This window comes from Rhinopithecus roxellana, chromosome 8, assembly GCF_007565055.1.
Source record: "Rhinopithecus roxellana isolate Shanxi Qingling chromosome 8, ASM756505v1, whole genome shotgun sequence".
Lineage (NCBI taxonomy): Eukaryota > Metazoa > Chordata > Mammalia > Primates > Cercopithecidae > Rhinopithecus > Rhinopithecus roxellana.
Genome location: NC_044556.1, coordinates 53,873,863 through 53,897,867, shown reverse-complemented (window position 1 = coordinate 53,897,867; position 24,005 = coordinate 53,873,863). Strand labels below are relative to the sequence as shown.

At 41.1% G+C, this 24,005-nt stretch overlaps 1 protein-coding gene across 2 annotated transcripts in view; it reads left to right on the top strand.

Annotated features, from left to right (window-relative positions):
- Positions 1–363: 363 nt before the first annotated feature.
- Positions 364–24,005, top strand: part of DDR2 (discoidin domain receptor tyrosine kinase 2) — a 175,183-nt gene continuing 151,541 nt past the window's right edge. The window contains exons 1-3 of one of the 2 annotated variants that reach the window (XM_030936630.1): positions 364–403; positions 774–936; positions 2,396–2,514. The gene's annotated coding sequence lies outside the window, so the exon portion shown is untranslated. The remainder of the gene's footprint in view (positions 404–773; positions 937–2,395; positions 2,515–24,005) is intronic. The other variant, XM_010356485.2, reaches the window with a different exon arrangement.

The following is a 24,005-nucleotide window of genomic DNA, read 5'->3' as shown; positions in this document are numbered from 1 at the left end:
CTTTCACATGATCTCTGACCATGGCTGTGGAAGCGGACAGAAGATAAAGGAGGGAAAAAAAAAGTTCACAAAATAATTTAGAAAGTCCTTATAAATGCTTGTGTTTTCATTTAGCAGCATGAATCCAGGACAGCAACAGACCCTCAGAGGCAGCAGCCAACTGGGAATTGAGTGGAAAAAAATAGGAATCCTGGATTCTGGCACTTTCCAGTTTTTTTTTTTTTTTTGGTGGGGGAAGCAGTGGTGGTGAGCGATTAAATCAAGTCTTTCAGGGGAGAGCTCAGCTCTAGGCTTTCATGGTCAAAACACTAAAGGTCAGCTCCGCGTGTGTGTCCCAACTGTCCCAGAAACTTCAACTCGAAGAAACCCCAAACTTTAAGTTGTGCTTATAGCTTCAGCTCAAGTAAGAAAAATGAGGTGTGGGGTAGGTGGCGTGGGGGATCACAGGATGGGGATCAAGTCTTAAATGGAGGGGAAGGAAGAGGAGATGGATATCAGTGGGAATAAGGCAGAAGGGAGCTGTGTCTTTAAGTCTGTCCTATGGTTATACATGTTTTTTCTTCTATGAATGGGTTTTGCTGTAAATTATAGCTTTGCCCATAGTCCCTTGGGTCAAAAGAAATAGCCTCCAAACAGAAAACAGCTCTGATTGGTGACTTTCCTTCTTCCCTCCCCAACCCCCTTCCTAATTGAAACCAAATGTGCAATATATTGGATGCTGGGATCCCTGGCGCTTTCCCAGGAATCCTCAGAATGTGAGGTTTCTCTCAAAGGCATCTTGCATCAGCCTGTGGATGTATGCCTACCACCAGGCTCCTTCACCAGCAAAGTGGAAAAAGAAGCGTTTCACAACAAATTCTTCTTTCTGGGTTGGGGAAACGCAGTGGATTATAGCTCTGTTTTCTTCTTTCCAAAACTGTGCACCCCTGGATGAAAGTAAGTTATGTGGGTCTTTTTTCTTTATTATTTTTTCTTGTTTGAAAATGAAAGCTCCGCATATACTTCTTTTGGTGTTTCAGGAAAAGTTTTAAAAAGGAAACAGAAGGGCGTTTTTCAGTCAGACAAGGAAGGGAACGGAATGAGGCACCACAGACTTGAGAAATCAGATCCCATGTTTTTGGGGGTCTGGATTTATGCTATGAAGGGAAGAATAAAGATCACTAATAACCAAAGAAGGCCGAAGCAAAATAAATGAATCCATAGCAGCTGCAGGATACAATAAACAGCGTTAGCAGAGCTGAAATTGTTGGCAGGCAAGACAGGCCGATTGCAGAGTTAGTTTCAGGATGAAGAAGGCAGAGGAAGAGAGCTAAGTTTTTAGACATTTAGTAGTGGTGTTAGAAGGTCCTGAGTTTTGGAGATAATGTAGACCAAGCACTTTTTGTTTTTCAGGGGAGTTGCTGATTTACTTGTGGAAGGGTAACTTTGGATGAGGGGTGGCTTCCCCCTGAGATTTGGGGTGGCTAGGGGGAGGTTGGGTGCATGGAAGATTTTTCAGTTGTGACGATGAAATACAGCTTCCCAGACTTATCTCCTCACTGGCTCTTGGTGTCTTTTCCTTTGTTATGAAATGACTTGGGGCTGTTTTCATTTGGGACCTCTGAGTCCTGGCCTAGGTTCAAAAGTCCCATCCAAAGGGAAAGAGAACTGTTTGCAGTGGCTGAAACTCTCAGACCAGCCATTTGAGGCAAGAGTTCGTCCTGTTCAAGCCAGTAGGGGATTCAGCACCATTTTGCCGATCATTGGCTTCCTACAACCCAGAGTTGAGAGTCCTGAAAAGGGCCTTGGGCCTCTCATCTGACCCCCTCACTCCACAGATGTAAAAAATGATAGGAAGGGGACCGACCTGTTGGAGTCCCACAGTACATCTGTAGCGGAGCTGAAAATGAAATTGAGATTCTCTCCACTGCTAGTCCGGTGTTCTTTCCACTCCATACCTCTGCTTTCATTTCCTTTTTAAGGCTTATTCTGCCTGAGACAATAGAGGCAGTATGATGAGCAAGTCACCACGAGGACATTAATTATCAGTAATAGAGAGGATGCCAATGGCAGCTCATCAGCTAATGATGTCTATGGTTATATTTGTGTGTGTGTGTGTGTGTGTAAAATAAAAAGAAGCTAACTTCTTAGTATTTTCTATGCACCAGACTCAAAACAATACATAATTCATGCTCAGAGCTTTTCATACATAGTTTGATTGAGTTCTCACAGCTGTGTAAGGCATTATTTCTATCTTACATGTAAGGACATTAATGCTTAGAGAAGTGAAATGAGTTGCTCAATGAAATGTAGCTAATACATTTGAAACTCATGTATATCTGACTCTAAAATCTATGCTTGGAATCACTATTCAATGATACTCTCCTCATCTCCCTTGCATTTGGTTACTTTTGAGGTCAAATTCCATATTTCACCGGGTGCTCAGGAGGTGAAGGTGTCAAGCTACGGAGCAGTATGGATTCTCTCTCGGAGGCCACTCCTGCACTTGGCTGAACATTTATTGGGATATCAGATGTGAGTTGATTTCTGGGTCTTTGGTATATACTTACCTTCGTTATGCAAAGAGTCTGGGACTCAGAGTCAGAAGATTCAGGATAAGTTCTGGCTGTACTTGTTACTACTTAGCAAAGTTGCTTTGCCTTTCCGCACCTTGACTTCTATATTTATTATACGGGAACCATGGCAGTACCTTTCAGTGTTATTGCTTTAAGAGGTATTGGATGTGCATGCATGCTGAAGGCTATCAAGGGCTTACCGGTATCAGCTCTTGTGATTAGGATCAGTAAACACCAGAACATCTTGTGAGGCAGACCCTGTGGTGCTGGGTCTGGCAGTCGGTGCTGACGCTGGTGGGAGGGAAGATGGATTTGGATGTGTGTGAAACTCTGAAATAGGTGGCCTCAGCCTTAGTGCCCATCTCCTTTGAATGGAAGCAGGCCCTCCTCCCTCCCAGGGGAATACTCCTGAGGGCTCTGTCTTAACTTCTCTTCTGCTGGCCTGGTTTGCTGTGATTCCTCACCCAAAGCAGCACAGGCTGAAGGACACTGTGCTTGGTGAAGCATCCCCTGTCTCTGAAAAGGAAGGGTTTAGTCAGGACCAGTCTCCTGATTGCTCCTCATACGAGACTCACATTTGAGGAGCTTCGTATCTAGCTGAGGGCAGATCCTTGACCCAGGACCTTCTTGTCACTGGCAGGCACATCTCCCTTCATCTTTTCTCTGGCATTCCCTATTCTGTGCCTGCAGTCAGAAGGGAGGCTACTGCTTCTGGGGTGGGGGTGGAGAGTCAGCCTGCAGTGGGGAGGCCCCAGCCTCCGTTTCAGGGTAAGATCCATTTGCTTTAGAAACCTTAAATGTAAGGGAAGTGGGGAAGGTGTTTCCAGAATGCCTTTCACTTAGATTCCTCAACACTCTCCATGTCCAAGCACAGAACCTTATCACCTGCTTATTCTCCCCTAGCCACTCTGTGAACTCCCTCTTTTCTTCCCCTCCTGTATAATCACTCCCCAGTCTTGAAGTCATATGAATTCTTGATCACACACAGTGAATTTACTTCAAACCTTTCCATGTATTTTCGTTTTTAATAGACACATGAAAAAATTAGAGTGGCCACCCTCCATACATTCGTGTCACACCATTTTCAATTCGCATGAGCTCTCAGATATCCTTCCTAAGCTCCTTTAAAAGATCCGCTTTCAGGCACTTCACATCACCCTCACCTCAAACACACAATCCAAACACACGTCTCGCAGGCATCCAGAAAGCAAACACACGTCTAAAAGCGGACCTCCACAGACATGCTAACATTCTTGTGCCAGCTCACATAAATGGTGACCTGTCCGCAACACAGACACACTGGACTCTTTATACCTCTTGCCCCGTTTGAAGCTGTGCAACATACGAATTGATCAACTCTGTCCCAACAATGACTACTCAGTCCAGAAATATGTCCAGCATCCCCAGGCATCCCAGAGCTTCTCTGAATGCAGCAACCATCCATAGTGAGGACTGCTCACCAGGAAATTAGAAACCCCAGGTAGACCTTAAAAGATTTTCAGACCAATCAAATCAGAATATCTGAGGTTGGAGATTGGGAATCAGTACTTTGAACTGCTCCCCAGGTGATTCTGATGTGAAACAGAGTTAAGTACTTCTGAAGATAAATCTCTAACTGTGCTGTCTTTGGCAATTCAATTTTATTCTATTTGATTTAATTCTATTCGTCAAAGATTTATTAACACTGTGCTAATAACATAGTTTAGTAAAGGAGCTGAGACGTCCAGATACCTGTCAAGGATGTTTATTGGAGCATCAATCACCTAGTGGCTAAAGTGATGGTGTCTGTAAACTTTTTCTCTTTTAATTATATTTGTATACATTTAAATATGTTATTATTAATCTGCATTATTCACATATGATTTGGCTAAAAATAATTCTCTTATTTTCTAATTTTTTTGCATAGAAATACTTGATGTTTCCTAATGCTATAAACCCCAGCATTTGGCAAATTATGTACTTATTACTAGCTGGAATCTTACTTTGGCTTTGAAATGCTGAACAAGGTCAGTTTTGAGCCAGCCCAAGAGTCGCTAAGGCCTAGAAGGGCAATGCAAAGGTAGGGGAGTTCTAAACATGGGTTCGGACTTACTACAGAGCTCCTGAGTTTAGCTGGGCTTCTCTTGGAAATTGGATATTGTCTGTAATGGATCCACTCATTAACTCATCTGTGACTTGTATTTTGTGCCTAAAGGAACCCCACAAAAATCTGTGAGGGGCCCTTTGGATCTATAGCTCCGAGGTTAGTGCTGGCTGGTGCTCTGTAGTATGAGAAAGAGGGAGAGGGCATGTGATAAATAGAACTTCAGATGCGTCATGTAGTGAAAAGAACAGGTAGTGCGGCTCTGGTCCCACCCCCATCATTTTCTAGGGTTTCGATCTCAGAGGAGTTTTTTTAACTTCACTGGTCCTCAATTTCCTCATGAATTTTATCCTTTTCATTTGAGTTTAGATAAGGTAATGTATAGGAAACTGGAAAGCACTGTACCTGTGAGGATAGTAGGTGTGGATGCCCTTTGGGACATATTTCATAGGTAGCTAAACCCTCAAAGTTTGCTGTAATGCAAGATAATCCGTAGGGCCTTAATGGCTTAGGTTGCCAAAATAAATTGAGATGGGAGATGGATTAAAAATGAGGGCAAATAATCTAGCATTTTTGCATTTTTTCCTTTTAAAATTTGAATGCTCTTATGAATCCAAAAAACATGAAACAATACAAATCTCAGTGAACTCTCATGTCTAAGATAGTTTTCACTGATTTTATTTTTCTCTTAAATAGTGGTGATTTAAAAAAAATCACAGGTATATTTTTTATCTATTAAAAATGTCATAGCATCCTGGTAAACTCTGTCATAATTTTGTTTTTGCTGTATTGATTTATTTACTCCTCAGTAAATAGTTATTGCATGCCTATTCTCTGGTGGACACTGTTCTATATTTTGTGATGAACAAACCCCACAAAGTTATGAGCATTTATAAGCATTCATTGCTTTAGGTTCTAGGGAGTATAATATGAATTTGGCTGTACAAAACTTGATTTAGAAAATTGGTATCCACACTGGATTAATAAAATTTAGCTTTTAAAGTTTGCTGAACTATAATTTAAAAATAATACAGAAATAGTTATTAGATGGTGATTGTCAGTGGATCCAGGTGTTATGCCATAAATAGGACCCCAAATTTTATATTTTTTATAATTTTTAAAAAGTATAGAGCAACTTTAGCTTCATAGAAAAACTGAGAACAAAATGCAGAGTTCTCATGAATTCCTTCTACCCTTTGCACAATTTCCCTACTACTACAACCTTGTATTAGTATTATGTTTTATTTGCTATTAATTACTCAATATGTATTTATTAAACATAACAAAATAATAAATAAATTTATTATTTATGCCCTATTTGTTATTATGAAAATAATAAGTCATATTGCTGCCTCTCAAGCTGTTTATAATGTTATGTAGCTATAGTTTGAGGTTACGCATTTATTAGAAAAAAATTTTTCTGTGCACTTAGTGCATGCCTTATTCAGTGCTAGGGCTTAACACAATATCTGGACATAGTAGACATTTAATAAAACATCTACTGAATATATAAACAAGTGAAATGAAGGATCCAGAAGTAAAAGACATAATTCTTGTCCTTAGGAACTTAGAAACAACAGACACATACAGCAGTGACTAGAGAAAATTTCAGAAACACATAAAATATGATTAAATCTCTGATAAAGGAGACACTGGTATAGGCAAATGAGGCATAAAGCCATTACCAAGAGTCCCATCCTCTTTTTCCTTGTTTTTGGGACTGTACTTTTTTTTTTTTGAGATGGAGTCTCGCTCTGTCGCCCAGGCTGGAGTGCAATGGTGCGATCTTGGCTCACCACAACCTCTGCCTCCCGGGTTCAAGTGATTCTCCTGCCTCAGCCTCCCGAGTAGCTGGGATTACAGGCGCCCGCCACCACGCCCAGCAAATGTTTGTATTTTTAGTCTAGACTGGGTTTCACCATGTTGGCCAGGCTGGTCTTGAACTCCTGACCTCAGGTGATGCACCTGCCTCGGCCTCCCAAAGTGTTGGGACTACAGGCGGGAGCCACTGCGCTCGGCCTGGGACTGTACTTCTTATCACCATTGTCTTTGTTGCCATGGTCTTCATTATTATCATAATTATGGCTATCGTTCTAGGTCTAAATCCAAGCATTAAAGAACAAACTCCCGTATCCCCATGGTAAGGTTGGAGAAGTGGGTGCAAGTGCATCTATGTGTGTTTTTGGCAATTTTAAAGTACAGTCACACCAATATATGCCACTTCCATTTCTTGCTGGAAGTAAAATGAATGAGTACTTGCGCTTTGTAAAAGAAAATCACACTTCAGAAGTCCTCGTGGGAGCCATACCAAAATGCCTTGCAGTACTGTAACTTCTCAGAGGCATGTAAAAGTTAGAGGATTGGTGAAGTTTTCAAAGGCTACTGGCACTTGTCCTTCAGGATGAACCCTCTTGAGATGCAGGGGAACAAATCGACCTCAATAAGAGAGTAGTGGGAGCTAAATTCACTCAAGAATAGCAATCTGTTCCTCAGACAGATGCAGTTGTAATTTTAGAATGTGTACATAACAGAGAGTTTAAAATGGACATAATAATGCTAAAATAGTATCAATGAAAATTAAAAATAAGTTCTAATCCCAACCAAAATTCTAGCAAGTTATTTTGTGGATATCAACAAACTGATTCTTTTTTTTTTTTTTTCTTTTTCTATTTTTGAGATGGAGTCTTGCTCTGTCACCCAGAGTGGAGTGCGGTGGTGCAATCTCTGCTCACTGCAACCTCCACCTCCTGGGTTCAAGTGATTATCCTGTCTCAGCCTCTTGAGTTGCTGGGATTACAGACGTGCACCACCATGACTGGCCTCAACAAACTGATCCTAAAATTTATATAGAAAGGTTAAAAGATCAGATTAGCCACTGCAATACTAAATGAGAACAAAGTCAAAGGACTGATAGTACTTGACTTCAAGACTTACTGTAAAGCTCTGGTAATCAATGCTGATTTGCTTTAATGTGACCACCAGAGCAAATGCCAGAGAAAAGGCAAGTAGGCAAGGTAAAAAGAAACTTTATTAGCTAGCCAATGTGAAGAAGGAAAGGGGCGAAGTTCACCGGTCTCTGGTGGCGGAGGCCGAGGAAGTCGCTCCAGCGTTCCAGTGTGCAGTTCCTATGTCCCGCCTATGAGGAGGGGCCGAGGAAGTTTGCCCCGCGTGCCTTCCGGGAGCCGCTTTTATGTCTTGGGCCTCAGGGTGGGAGGGCAGTGGGCAGGACATAGGCAGGTCGGGTGCCGGGCGGTAGGCGCCGCCAAGTAGGTTTCGGTTTCCCGGGTCGGAGGTCAGGTGGCGCCTGCGCAGTCAGCCTATGTCTCCTCCCAGGCGCGGGAAAGTTGGTGATGAAGAACCCGGAAATGCGCCATCTTCAGTCCCTTTGTTCTTTTGTTCCCCTCCTCCCTCCGTCCAGACAAATACATCGTGGTGTTGGTGAAAAAATAAACAAATAGATCAACAAAACAGAATAGAGAGCCCAAATAGACCCATATAATGTAGCCAACTGTTCTTTGACAAAGAAGCAGAGGCAATCTGATGGAGAAAAGGTAGTATTTTCAACAAATGGTGCTGGAACAACTGGACATCCACATGCAAAAATAATGAATCTTAGGTACAAACCTTACATCCTTCACAAAAGCAACTCAAAGTGGATCATAGACCAAAATGTAAATGCAAAACAATGAAACTCATAGAAAATAACATAGGAAAAAATCTCAGTAATCTTGGGTATTGTGATGACTTTTAGATACAGCACCAAAGGCACTATCTGTGAAAGAAATCACTGATTAGCTGGACTTCATTAAAACTGTAAACTTCCGCTTTATGAAAGACAATGTCAAGAGAATGACAATACAAACCATCGGTTGAGAGAAAATACAGATGGTCCTGATTTAAAATGGTTCAACTTATGATTTTTCAACTTTATGACAGTGCAAAAGCGATACTCATTCAGTAGAAATAATACTCCGAATTTTGAATTTCACTGGACAAAACTATGGAAACAGTAAAAACTATTCAAGGTTGCCAGAGATTAGGAGTGAGGGAGGGATAAATGGAACAGAGAAGATTTTTAGTGTAGTGGAACTGTTCTGTGGTTACTACAGTGGGGGATGTATGTCATTATACCTTTGTCAAAACCCATAGAATGTATAAAATGTACAACACTGAGAGTGAACCCTAATGCAAACAATGTACTTTGGGTAAAAATGATTTTTTTAAAAATTTGAGATGGAGTCTTGCTCTGTCACCCAGGCTGGAGTGCAGTGGCATGATCTCGGCTCACTGCAACTTCTGCCTTCCGGGTTCAAGCGATTCTCCTGCCTCAGCCTCCTGAGTAGCTGGTACTACAGGCGCGTGCCATCACGCCCAGCTAATTTTTGTATTTTTAGTAGAGACGGGGTTTCACCATGTTGGTCAGGCTGATTTCGAACTCCTGATCTCGTGATCTGCCCCTCTCGGCCTCCCAAAGTGCTGGGATTACAGGTGTGAGCCACTGCACCTGGCCGAAAATGATGTGTTGATATCACACATGATTAGGTCTATTGATAGGCTTATTGATTGTAATAAATGTGCCAATGTCGTGAGGGATGTCAATAGTGAGGGAGGTTTTATAGCAGAGGACAAGGGTGTATATGGGAACAATCTGTGCTTTCTACTTAATTTTGCTGGGAACCTAGAACTGCTGTAAAAGAATTAGAGTTTAATTTAAAAAATCTGCCCAGTCTCCAAATTCTAGCACTTTGATTCCATCTTGGCTACTTCTTTCTTATTTGAAGGCAGTCATCGTAATATAGTTATAATCATGAGCATCTGTATTTTAAAATGATTGATTTTGTTTTTCAGATAAGTACCCTAAACTTAAATGATATTATTTTATTTATTAAAGCTACCTGAGGCAGAAATGTTTCAAATTCTTGAGAAAGACTAATTCAATAGGTTAATAGCAGATATATAGGTATTTTTGTGTCATACCCTTCAAATTATAATAACTATCACTTAAATAATAGTCATTTGTTTTGTTTGTTTGTTTGTTTGTTTTTACAGACAGTATCTCACTCTGTTGCCCAGGCTGGAGTGCAGGGTGCAATCATGGCTCACTACAGCCTGTACCTCCTGGGCTCAAGTGATCCTTCCACCTCAGCCCCTCAACTAACTGGGACTATATGTGCGCACTACCACAGCTGCCTAACTGTTTTGTGTTTTTGTAGAGATGTGATTTCACTATGTTGCTCAGGCTGGCCTCAAACTCCTGGGCTCAAGCGATCCTCCCACCTTTGCTTCCCAAAATGCTTGGATTACAAACATGAGCCACTGGACCCACCCTCATTGTGTTGTTTTAACTACAACTTGGTATGGTAGAAAGAGTGATGGGCCAAGGGTTAATAGGGTGAGATTCTAATTTTAACTTTGCCACCTATGAGGAGTGGGACTTTGTGCAACAATGTTTTAAATCTTTCGGCGTTTAAATTTTTCTCATCTGTAAAGGACAATATACAATTTCTACATTTTCTGGTTCAATTATGCTAATCACTGTCCTGTCAGCACCCACACCTCCATATTCACTTTCACAGATAAGACTTGAGTCACTATGATCTTCACCCTAGTTGTCATCCTGTCCCCATACTCTCTGAATATGCTCCTCTCTCCTCTCATTTTAGCCAAATACCACTCTTCTTGAAGGCCAGCTTAAGTTTCAGATCCTCCATCTGTTCCAGATCTTACTTCTTGGAATCCCTCTTTTTTTGGTCAGTATCACTTAGTTTAGCAAAGACTATGTCTTAGGTGATCGCTCTAACTCACCTTATAGCATTAACCCGTAAGTGATTATTTACCAAACTCTCACTGTATATTAGATTAAAGACTTATTTTATATGCCTGGCGCAGTGCTTATTTGTTGTTGGAAAAAATTTTAGAGGGCAGTAATTGAAATGTCATACACTATAGTGTTTGAGGATGGAAAAGAGCTCAATAAGTTTCTATTAATTGGTTATGCCGTTAAGATCAGCATCTAAAGAGAGCTAGGTCATGGAAAAAAATGGCTTAAGTACTGGACTTGCTATCAGAAGTACTGGACTTAAATCTTGATTCTTATGATTTGTGAACATTGTAGAAATATACTAATGTCTTGTGAGTACAGATAAGGAGGAACAGATAAGCTCATGTGAAAGCTCGGTTTGTATTGGGCCTATATTATATACAGGGCTATTTTATTTTATTTTTTGTTTTATTTATTTATATTTATTTATTTATTTCTGAGACAGAGTCTCACCTTGTCGCCCAGGCTAGAGTACAGTGGCATGATCTCAGCTGACTGCAACCTCTGCCTCCTGGGTTGAAGCCATTCTCCATCCTCCTGCCTCAGCCTCCCGAGTAGCTGGGATTGCAAGCATGGGCCACCATGCTCAGCTAATTTTCTATTTTTTTTTTAGTAGATACGGGGTTTCTCCATGTTGATTAGGCTGGTCTTGAACTCCCAACCTCAGGTGATCTGCCTGCCTTGGCCTCCCAAAGTGTTGGGATTACAGGTGTGAGCTACCACGCCCAGCCTGTTTTATTTTATTTTAACAACTAATAGAAGGTGGTTATTCCAGGAGGGTTTCAGAATACTACCCTAGATTTGGTTTCTCCTGGTTTGACTACAGGCAGTGCTGGTGTCTTTCTCTTGATCATACTCCTTTCCTCATGGGTGTGTTCAGTCCTCTTATAATAGAAGTGCTTGCCTTTAACCTTTCCCTCTCTCACTGAGTATTCTCTCTTTTCTAAAATACCTTTCATTTGTTAAAGCTTTTAAAAAATCCTTATTTGAACATTCAGTGTTATGTAAAAAACAAATTAAATGTTACTTAATACCATGTTTGGAGGTGAAAAATTTTCTAAGCCTTTTGCTCAGCCATTTATTACCAAAGGGGTATCAAGCTTGGATGTCAATCTAGGATGTAAATTCTAGATCTATACAATTCCTTCAAGGGCGTCTGAAAAGTCGCTTTCTAATCCTTTTGCTGTATTTTGGTGGCAAGCTTTGTTTTCACAGTTTAAAGAGGATTGATAGTCTTCCTATTGTCTCTCCTTCACAACTTTCTGAAGTTCACTCGCCTGTTTCACTTTCATGACTTAAGGTACCAGATTCTTCTGCCCCTTTCATAGATCCACCAGCGCCCCCCATGCTCCAGAAAAATGGAGCTACACTGTGCCTTTCCCTGAGCTGTAGAAAGTTCCACCTCTAGGTTCCCAGGTGCTTCTCATCATCATTTTTCAATTGATTGAGTTGCCAACATCTACAAAATATATTCTAACAAAGATGCTCAGAATGTCTGATGTTGACCTACCTACACAGGTAAACTTTAATGACTCTGCATTTCCTTTTCACTGCTGGCCTCATGCCTTTTGCAGAAGTAATATAGGAAAGAAGAAGAGCATTTAAATAGGGCAGAAGATCTAATTTTCTTTTTCTTTCTGGAGATGTTGTCTCGCTCTGTCACCCAGGCTGGAGTGCAGAGGCTCGGTCTTGACTCACTGTAACCTCCGTCTCCTGGGCTCAGGTGATTCTCCTACCTCAGCCTTCCGAGTAGCTGGGATTACAGGCACCCACCACCATGCCCAGCTAATTTTTGTATTTTCGATAGAGACGAGGCTTTGCTGTGTTGGCTAGTCTGGTCTCGAACTTCTGACCTCAGGTGATCCACCTGCCTCGGCCTCCCAAAGTGCTGGGATTACAGGTGTGAGCCACTGCACCTGGCCAGAATATCTAATTTTCTAACTTACAACGTACTTGAATATTGAAAGGAATTTCATACTTTTAGAACTAAGCCCTCATTTGGTTTGGGTAGGATTAGGGCAAGGAGAAGTCTGGGAAGGAGTTCTTGGGTAGTTAAACTGGAAAAAGAGAGTCTGGCACATTCAGAATGGTTCCATATTTGTTACCCGCAGACTGTACATAAGAAATGAGACCTGGCTTTTAAGAGATATGATGCCTGTGAAAACCTGGGATACACTTGCGACTGGCTTTACCCAAAAGTGTTTAGGACTCTAGTAGGGACACCTCCAGTTCCTTTTGGAAATAAGCTAATATTTGGTTTCCAAAAATGTATTGAAGTAGTCTTCATGAGAAAAATAGAAAATAGAAATGTTATTGCATGTTCTTGCACCTAATGCTACTTTTTAGCATTTTTAAAAATAGTGAAGTACATGTTGGGGTGGGAGTCGAGAAGAGACTATAATATTTCTGTATCTGAAGCCTCTGTAAGGTCTTAATCTAGCCCGCCATAGGAACATAAGCAATAATTGTCATCCACAACTTGTTCCTAAATTTACTCACAGTTTCTCAGAGCTATTGAGAGAAGTACTACGATGCTAATTTAAAAACATTTTCAAATCCATCTGTATGATGATGAAGTTATTATAGTTACAAATGCATGATTCAGCAATAGGCATTAGGAAAACATATCCGCCAGACAGCCTGATGATCATGGCGTATGACACTTTCTTCTGAATACATGCAGGTTAGATGAAAGTGTTGACAAAGGATTGAGATATCTAGATCCACATCAAGTACTTTTTTTTTTTTTCTTTTTTTTAGACAGAGTCTTGCTCTGTCACCCAGGCTGGAGTGCAATGGCACACTTGGCTCACTGCAACCTCTACCTCCCAGGTTCAAGTGATTCTCCTGCCTCAGCCTCCTGAATAGCTGGGATTTCAGGCATGTACCACCACGCCTGCCTATTTTTGTATTTTTAGTAGAGAGGGGGTTTCACTATGTTGGCCAGGCTGGTCTCAAACTCCTGACCTCAAGTAATCCGCCCGCCTTGGCCTCCAAAAGTGTTGGGATTGCAGGTGTGAGACATGGTGCCTTGCCATTGTTTACTTTTATAAGCAGTCTCACTACTGGATGGCCAAAGGAAATGAAATCAGTATGTCAAAGAGATACGTGCACTCTCAGATTTATTGCAGCATTATTCACAATAGTTGAGATATGGAATCAACTTAAGTGTCTATCAATGGATGAATGGATAAAGAAAGTGCAGTGCATACACACAATGCAATACTATTCAGCTTTAAAAAAGAAGGAAATCCTGTCATTTGTGACAACATGAATGAACTTGGAGGACATTATGTTAAGTGAAATAAGCCGGCATAGAAAGACAAATACCACATAATATCACCTGTATGTGGGGTGTGAGGGAGTAGAACTCATAGGAACTGAGAGGAAAATGGTGGTTCCTAGAGGCTGGGCGAGGTAGGGTGGGAAGATTAGAGAGATGTTAGTCATAGGATGCAAAATTTCAGTTAGACCATAGGAACAAATTTAAGACATTTATTGTACATCATGGTGACTACAGTTAATAGCAATAAACTGTATCCTTGAAAATTTCGGAGAGAGTAATTTTTAAGTGTTCTCATTACAACAGAATAAGTATGTGAGATAATGCATATGTTAAATAGTGTGATTTAGCCATTTCACAATGTAGACATATATCAAAGCATCATGTTGTGTGCTGTAAATATATACAGCTTTTACTTGTCAATGTAAAAATATTTTTTAAAATTATAAAAAAGAAATGTACAGTCTAGGCCTCACACCAGGCCTACTCAATCAGTATCTGTATGTAAATATTAGAATTTAAAAAGTAAAATGAGATAAAACAAAACTAAAAAACAAAAGGAATTCAATTTCCACCTGCACCATTAACCACACTTCTTTTTTTTTTTTTTGAGACAGAGTTTCACTCTTGTTACCCAGGTTGGAGTGCAATGGCACGATCTCTGCTCACTGAAATCTCCGCCTCCTGGATTCAAGTGGTCCTCCAGCCTCAGCCTCCCAAGTAGCTGAGATTACAGGCACCCACCACCACACCTGGCTAATTTTTGTATTTTTGGTAGAGATGAGGTTTCACTATATTGGCCAGGCTGCTCTCAAACTCCTGACCTCAGGTGATCTGCCCACCTGGGCCTCCCAAAGTGCTGGGATTACAGGCATGAGTGCCCAGCCAACCACACTTCTTAAGGCTAGATAAATAAATAGCTTTAAGTGTAGACCAAATGGTGTTTCACTTGCAAAGAAGAGGATCTCTTGGTCCTCTCCTTTCCCCAACCGCAAATAATGACTTTGCTATTGGCGATGGAGGGTGGGTTGGGAAGGGAAGTTTGTGAAGCAATGACCGAGGGCCTTATTGAACAGGCATGCTGCAGGGGTGGCTTGGTCGTAAGTTGCTGATAAAGCAGATTCTCTGTCACTCATCCCTGGTGAACAGGTGGGGACTGCCTTCTTCAAGAGAGACAGGTGATAATAGAAGAGTAGACAACCCTGAACAAACTTTTCCTGAGGATTGTCCCTTTTGGTATTACTCAAACTTGAATAATACATGGACATGTTTTATAGGGAATTTTTTTTCACCTCTTTGGGTGATCTATTATTAGGATCTTATTAAAATATGTATAATTTTAAAACTAGGTATACACTACTTATGCTTATAGTTCTTATGCAACTCTAGAGCCAAAACAAATTTATAAATGAAATCAACTATATCTGAGCAGACCTCGGGATTTGAGAGAGAAAAATAAATCAAATATAACTATGAAACCCAATAAGATGTAAATTATTTTAATGTGATAGATAATATGGTTTTGTTGAAACTAATCACTAGTGTGGAACTTAAAGATAGACACAGTAGAACCATGTATCCTCAGGGTCTGGTCTGTGTTTAAATGTGTTATTTAGATGTATTAATACTCATGCAAAACATGCCTGTTAGCGTAAGTACGTTGAACAAATTGTTGTTAATAGCTTTGAGGGTTCATAAGTTCAGGAAAATAAGATCTCAACCAAAACTCTGTAGTAAGCAATCATCAAATGTCAGTTTCAATGAGGTATCATTTGATAATTTGTTAAACTGTCTACTCACTTGAAGGTGGGGTTAGCATTGTGTTGATATTAAAATTGGTACTCAGTGGATATCTAATCCATTTACTAACAGAATCAGGGACAGAACCATTCTTCTTTGTGTATTTATGCCTCAAGTTTCTGCTTATAAGCTGGTATGTGTTGGTATGTAAAAAGCCAGAGTCCCCATGGCACATCTGCTCACAGCGTGAAGATGGCATTGAATCCTATGGCTTAGTAGATTAAACTGCCTCACGCCATGCAACGACTTAGTTTTCCCAACATTTCCTCTATTTCCAGATTGATCCTTGACTTCATCTGGCTTTCATTTGGCATTTGTGCAAGTGTAAGCACAAATGAAAAGTCAGGCAGTGAAATTGCATGATGGTTACTTCTTTTTTTTTTTTTTTTTTTTGAGACGAAGTCTTGCTCTGTGGCCCAGGCTGGAGTGCAGTGGCCGGATCTCAGCTCACTACAAGCTCCGCCTCCGGGGTTTACACCATTCTCCTGCCTCAGCCTCCCAAGTAGCTGGGACTACAGGCGCCCGCCACCTCGCCAGGCTAGTTTTTTTGTATATTTTAGTAGAGACGGGGTTTCACCGTGTTAGCCAGGATGGTCTCGATCTCCTGACCTTGTGATCCGCCCGTCTCGGCCTCCCAAAGTGCTGGGATTACAGGCTTGAGCCACCGCGCCCGGCCCTGATGGTTACTTCTTGTATAAAATGTTAAATTGTAATCAAAGACACAAAACTTTAAAAATCCTAGAACTCTTGTGGACTGCAAGATATTTATCCTTTGAGACATACTGCTTTAAAATTAAATTTAGGCTCCACGGTTCTCAGGAAAACTTTTCTCATCTGTGGTCTTTCCTTTAAGTTCCATTAATAATTAAAAATGACAGTTGTGATGACTTCTGAGTAACGAGTGTTTATTATGCTCCAAAATTTAAGTTAAGCACTTTACATATGTAGTCTCATGAAAAGCTGGTAATTGGTGTGAAGTGAGAGCTTTGGCTATTTTACATATGAGGACATAAGACACCAAGAAAAGGTCAATCACATGACAAGTAAGTGACAGCAGCAGAATTTGAAACTGTGTCTTTCTCATTGCAACATCCAAGCCTTACCCACTAAAGCCCCTTCTTATGTCTCCATTTCACATGGTGAATATCTGTTTTACTGCAACTAGGCACAACTGCTCTACAATTATCCTCATACATTCCTGTCTTCCACTGGGCCAGTGGCTCTCAATCTTTAATATGCATCAGAATCACCTGGAGTGCTTTTTAAAAAATGCAGGTCCCAGACGCTGCTCCATACTTACTAAATAAGAAATTTTCTGTGCAAATGCCCAGGAGGCCTGCATCTTTTAAAACAGCCTCCCTCAGGTGATTCTGTTGCAGGTGTCTGTCTGATCACATTTTGTGTAAAACAGCATTAGACTGTGGATGCCTCAAGAACCATGGCTTTAAAAAAAATCCATCCTTATATCTCAAGGACTCACCCACTAAATGCTTGTCAGATAAGTAAAAGAATGAATGAAGGGGCAATTGTCAAGAAAGATGTGTTCTTGGGAAGAATATGCTTTTGGCCAGACCCTTGGAAAATTTAGAGACGCATATTTAAATATCACTTATAATATACTCGGTCTAGACTCTCCTTCCTGGAGGCCAAGTATGGCAAAGAGCCAATGAGAGGGTGGTAGAAAGTACAAATCCATCTGTATATATATAAGAAAATGAAAATGCTCCGGACCATCCAGGATGAGATAGAATAAATTTTCTCTTGCTTTTATAAAACTAAAGTCAGTTGAACTAGAAATATTTAAATGCACTTGAGGCCCAGAAGGAGATTTGTTTCCTTAAAGTTTTGTGGACCTGACATTTTCTACTTAACTCATAGCTCTAAGGTCAATATGGATTTGTTACCAGAAAAGGGTCCCAATCCACACCCCAAGAGAGGGTTCTTAGACCTCACGCGAGAAAGAGTTCTGGGCAAGTCTATAGAGTAAAGTGAAAGCAAGTTTATTAGAAAATGAAAGAAACAAAAGAACGGCTACTCCATAGGCAGAGCAGTGGCATGGGCTGCTCAGTTGGGTATACTTATAGTTATTTCTTGCTCATATGCTAAATAAGGGGTGGATTATTCATGGATATCATGAATCCATGAATAATCCATGATTCATGGATAATCATGGATTATTCATGGTTTTCCCTTTTCTGGAAAAGGGGCAGGGATTTCCCTCGGAACTGAGGATCCCTCCCCTTTTTAGACTATATGAGGTAACTTCCAGATGTTGATATGGCATTTGTAAACTGTGATAGCGCTGGTGGGAGTGTCTTTTAGCATGTTAATGCATTATAATTTGCGTCTAATCAGCAGTGAGGACGACCAGAGGTCACTTGTATCACCATCTTGGTTTTGGTGGGACTTGGTAGGCTTCTTTACTGCATCCTGTTTTATCAGTAGGGTCTTTGTGACCTGTATGTATCTTGTGCCAACCTCCTGTCTCATCCTGTGACTAAGAATGCCTTAACCTCCTGGGAATGCAGCCCAGCAGGTCTCAGTCTCATTTTACCCAACCCCTATTCAAGATGGAGTCACTCTGGTTCAAATGCCTCTGATAGAGTCATTCCTGTATTTAGCAAGAGTTTTTTGTTTGTTTGTTTGTTTTTTTTTGAGTACTTACTAAGAAGCTTGTATTTAATAAGACATAGCCCTTTCCCTTTCTGAGTTTATTTTCAGTTAGAAAATTCAGGGAGCAGTAAAAGAGCAATGCAAGTAAATGGGGGGATACTTGTTCAGAATCTGCAAATGTAAGAGTGCAATGGAAGGGTTTGTATAGCCAGGGGACTGGTGCTGGATGCTGCAAATTGAATAAGAATTGGAATAAATTGGATAGCCAGGAAGCAAAGAGCAGTGGAACAGATGCTTGGCAGTCAGATTGCTTATGGCTGGCTGGTTCAGTTAACAGTAAGGACAGGAGCCTAGGGTGGTGTGATATTTGCCTTGGGGAGCATAGAGAAATAGCATTGCATAGATGTGTTTTCTGACATTAAATAGAACTTTGGATGTTGTGGAATTTTGAACATTTCCTTTATATGAAAGCCGGTGAATTGCAGGGGAGAACAAATCAAGTCAGGGAGACCCACTAGAAGGCTGCTTTCTCAGAACAAGGAGCACTGAGGAAAAAATTAAAAACAAATAAACAAAAAAAGAAGGTTGCTTTTGGTAGTCCACTCTTCAGACCAGGGTGGTGGAGTGCAGAAAGAAAAGCCAGAGGGATGTGGAAGGACAAGATGGCATGACCATGAATGGTGGCAGAAGCAGCGTGGAATGAGCACATCAGCTGATGTGGAACGTATGAGAACAAAAACACTCATTTCTCACCAGAACCCTTAGTAGGAGACAGTACCTTAAGCTTATAGTGAGGATTCCAAATTGAAATTGCTCAGTAACTGTTTCACCCTTTGTTGCTGGCAGATCAGATGGCTCTGGAAGAGACTAGGACTATTTGTTGCTTCTTCTGTCTCTCATCACTCCCCGACCTCATCCCACAGTGAGGACCACTCACTAGTGATATTTCTGCTTGAGACCTACAAAGGAAGTCTTGCTAATGAGACTTAGGCACTGTTTCCCAAAGTGCCATTCTTGGAAATCTGTGGGTTTATAAGTAGATTACAAGGTCACAGTTCCGTGGTCAAATTAGTTCAAAAAGTATTGTTAGAGAATTAAACAAGTTTCTTTACTGCAGGACTTCCCACAGTCTTTAATATGGTAATCGACATTTTGACTATCCAAGAGAGGGCGAGCTTAGAGCACTCCACAAACTTTTTGGATCATGGAGCTCTTTTTAAAAGAAGCACCTTGAAAGAAGAGGATGACACAGCATATATTTAAAGAAATTAGGGACTAGAAAGTTTGTCTCTTGCACTAGAGGTTGGTAGTGTCATGCAAAAAAACAAGAGTTGGGATTTGGGTCCAGGCTTTACCACTAACTGGTGATCTGGGTAAGTCATTGAATGTCTCTGAGGTTCAGTTTTCCCAGGGGTTATGCTCATTGTAAATGAACTCTTCAACTCCTTTCAAAAGCCTGTCTTCATACTCAAAAAGGAAAATAATCTGCACTTTCTCTACTCTGCAATAACTCTGGTGGTAGAGGCAGTGGTAGGAAAAGAGAGGGTAGAGGGGACAGTGACAAGAAGATGAATAAGATACGGTCTGAACCCCTTTGCTGATTCAACTGTTGGGCCCAGTTACAGTGCTGGGCTGATGTAACAAAGATAGATGAAGTTTGCAGTGTGTTCTCAGGCTTCTCTGAATCCAGCCACATCATGTGATACACAGCAACTAGTTCAGTTGCTAAGCAACACTAATTCCCAATGGTCACTTAATCCATCTAGTCTCAGTTCTGCTATTAAGAAGCTGTGAGGCCTTGGATAAATCAATTAACCCTCTGGGTTTGGTTTTCCTTCATCTGTAAAATAAGGAGGTTGGGTTAGGTCTGGAACCATTTTTAAGTTGACCCGAGTCTTACCTGAAAGAAGGTAAAGGAAACACAGCTGTTCTCCTCTCACCCACCCCATGCAGGTGGGCCCCAACATTCCGTCTTCGCTTTTCTTCTCTTCCTTCCTCCTGGATCACTTAATCTGTCTCAGACTTTAATTATTGCATTTATGTAGTTGAAGTTCAAATGTGGATCTCTAAGACCAACTCCTCTCTTGAATGCCAAAGTCAAGGTGTGTCTACCTGTTTTCATTCTAAGGAAATCAAATTACTTATGTTTCAAACCAAACTCACAGTCTCCCCTTACAAACCAATTCCTCTTCCAGGTTAAAAATAAATAAATAAATAACTGGCCAGGTGCGGTGGCTCATGCCTGTAATCCCAACATTTTGGGAGGCCAAGGAAGGCAGATCACTTGAGGTCAGGAATTTGAGAACAGCCTGGCCAACATGGTGAAACCCCATCTCCACTAAAAATTCAAAAATTAGCAGGGCGGAGTGGCGCCCACCTGTAATCTCAGCTACACAGGAGGCTGAAGCAGGAGAATCACTTGAACCTGGGAGGTGGAGGTTGCAATGAACCCAGATTGCACCACTGCACTCCAGCCTAGGCAACAGAGTGAGACTCCATATCAAAAATAAATACACAAATAAATAAATAACTATGTGCTCCTGGTCACATGCAGCCCAGACACCCAGGCTTTTTGACTCCTTCCTTCTTCCCTCCTGTGGTAGTCACTGGTCAATTCTCAATTCTCTCCACATTATTATTATTATTATTATTATTATTATTATTATTTGAGACAGTCTTGCTCTGTTACCCTGGCTGGAGTGCAGTGGCTCGATCTCAGCTCACTGCAACCTCGGCCTTCCAGGTTCAAGTGATTCTCATGTCCCAGCCTCCCAAGCAGCTGAGATTACAGTGGATGTGCACCACCATGCCCAGCTAATTTTCGTATTTTTAGTAAAGATGTGTTTTCACCATGTTGGCCAGGGTGGTCTTGAACTTCTGGCCTCAAATGATCCACCTGCGTTGGCCTCCCAAAGTACTGGGATTACAGGCATGAGCCATCGTGCCCAGCCCCTCTCTACATTATTATATGTCCACATTATTTATTTCCCTTTCCTGATGTCATTATTGTACATAAGGCTTTCATTGGTTATCCTGTCCCAGGTCTCTCCTCCAAAGCACTCCACATGCCAGGTTCAGCCTCACAGAGCTTCTCTGAGCCTGCCATCCCACCTCTCCAAAACCTTTCCTGGCTCTCTTGTGCTCACCCCTTGGTGGCATTCGGAGCCCTGCGTTTTCCCACCTCAATCATCTTCCAGCTTCCAGCTTTGTCTTCAATTACCTGTGTGTTCCTGTCCTCCCGCCAACTATTTATTAATCTTCTTATCCCATAACTTGCCTATTCAAATTGTTTCCTTTTCTTAGATTTTTGTCTGCATTCTTTCTACCTGACAAAATCCTAGTGATATTTCAAGAGTCAGCTCAAATAATGCCTCCTCACTCCAACAAATCTTTAGGGAACTCTCAACTGGCTTGATTTCTCCTTCTTTTAGTGCCTTGTTCTTTTCTTTCTTACTACCTTACTAACCCAAACTATATATCTACTATATCTTGTAATATCCTTTATATCTTTTTTGAGGCCAAGGAGCATATTTCCTTCATCTTTCTATCGACTATAGTGCATATTACATATTAGGAAATCAAAAACATGGTTGAACAAATTCCTATTAAATTATTAAGCTATTAAAACAATAATCTATTGAAATAATGTAATAATGTTAATCTCCTAACAAAATACTAATTAAATTTAAGTAAAATAAATAATCTACAATAATCCAAAAATGAATCGAATCTTGGTTTACTCTTTGGTGTTTTACCATTCTACTTTCGTGTCAAGTTTAGAAATAATTTTCTGAAGAATTTTGATTTTGATTTTAGTTATACTTTTGCTTTAGTAAGACCGTCAGCCTATGGTTAAGGATATTTATCTGTCCTGTGAAATCTCACTATCTCCAAGAAACCGGCTGGCTTCACTACATCATGGGAAAGGTGTTATCTTTCCTAGTTGGAGCGTCATATGATGATGTGGCTGAAAACATGCACTTTGGCATAAGACAGACTTGGTTTGGAATACCGACTCTGGCCTTGTTAGGGCTGCTTGGGGAATTTAGTTAGCATCTCTAAATATTGGTTTCCTCATTTGTAAATGGAGGTAATAATACATCCTGTAATTGTAGGTACTGGTTCTACTCCTGGAAGGATTCAAAAATTGTCATACTTAGCTGAGGGGCTCCTCCAAGCCTGGGCGGTGTTTTCTGTATGCTCTATGGACCTACAAATGCAAACCACACTGGACTATGTAATGTCAGAGACAGATTGGAAAGCTGAAACAGAAATGCAGGGACTGTTGGTGCCCATCTTCCTGGCTTGGTGGGGAGGGATGCAGGAAAGCAGAGTTGTGTTTCTCATCTTGAATCAGACAGATGACAGACACTCCAGGAAATTCCTTTTGTTTGGGGAAAAAATGCTCTGCCATCTTCTCTTACCTCAGTTTCCTACATTCCCAGACTTTCTAAAAGACTACACCACTGGGGTTCCCTGAGAAACCAGCTAAGTCCAGGACATAAGATCAGCCCCACAGCTCATTTTGGTTCATAGACAATAAGGAAAGGGGACTTAACAATTACTGAGTGCTGAGTAGCCACTATGTGGTAGGAACATTTTGTACATAATTACAATTATACTTCCTCATAACTTTATCACATAAGTATCATCTCTATTTTACAAGTAGATGCTAAGCAACCTCCCAAGATTGTACAGCTAGTAAATCTGAACGAAGAAATGAACTCAGATAGTCTATAAAACTTCTAGCATTTGTGGCCAGGCATAGTGGCTTACGCCTCTAATCCCAGCACATTGGGAGGTCGAGGTGGGAGGATTGCTTGAACTCAGGAGTTAGCGATCAGCCTGGGCTATATGGCAAAACCTTGTCTGTACAAAAAATACAAAAATTAGCTGGGTGTGGTGGCATGCACCTGCAGTCCCAGCTACTTGGGAGGCTGAGGTAGGAGGATCACTTGAACCCAGGAGGTGGAGGTTGCAGTGAGCCATGATCACACCACTGCACACCAACCTGTGTGACAGAGCAAGGCCCTGTCTTAACAAACAAACAAGCAAACAAACAAAGAAACTTTTAGCATTTGAGATCTTCAATGTGATCAAAGCAAATTAGCTTTATGAGGTGGGGTTTCCTTTAGCTTCTATGTCAGCAAAATTGTGAACCAATAGGATTAACCTTTTGCCACCTTAGTACTGTGGGGAACTAGCTTTCAGAAATATTGTTTGAGGGCTGGGCACGGTGGCTCATGCCTGTAATCCCAGCACTTTGGGATGCCAAGGCGAGTGGATCACCTGAGGTCAGGAGTTCAAGACCAGCCTGGGCAATATGTCCAAACCCTGTCTCTACTAAAAATACAAAAATTAGCCAGGCATGGTGGTACACGCCTGTAATCCTAGATACTTGGGAAGCTGAGGCATGAGAATCGCTTGAACCCTAGAGGCAGAGGTTGCAGTGGTTGAGATCGTGGATCGTGTCTACTGCACTCCAGCCTGGGTGATAGAATGAGACTCTGTCTCAAAAAACAAACAAACAAACAAAAAGCTGTTTGGGGACACTTGGGTCCTGTTTTCTTCCCTGACGCTGATGTGATGCTGATGATAGTGAGTGTTTCAAGAACTAGGAGAGGCTGGTGGTTGTAAACATCCCTATAAACGTTAGTTCAGAGATTGTTAATGTTAATTTTCTGGAGCAGTGTGAGGTAAGCCCCAAGTACTAAAGGGCAGAAGTATAGTAAAAGTTTGGTTGTTTTGTCAACTTTGTAAGATTTCAGCTGGATACCTTGTTAGGAAACTAGAAGCTGGAGGAAAGTTGTGCTAAGATGTGTAGCATTTGTTCTTGCTTTGTGTGGCCAT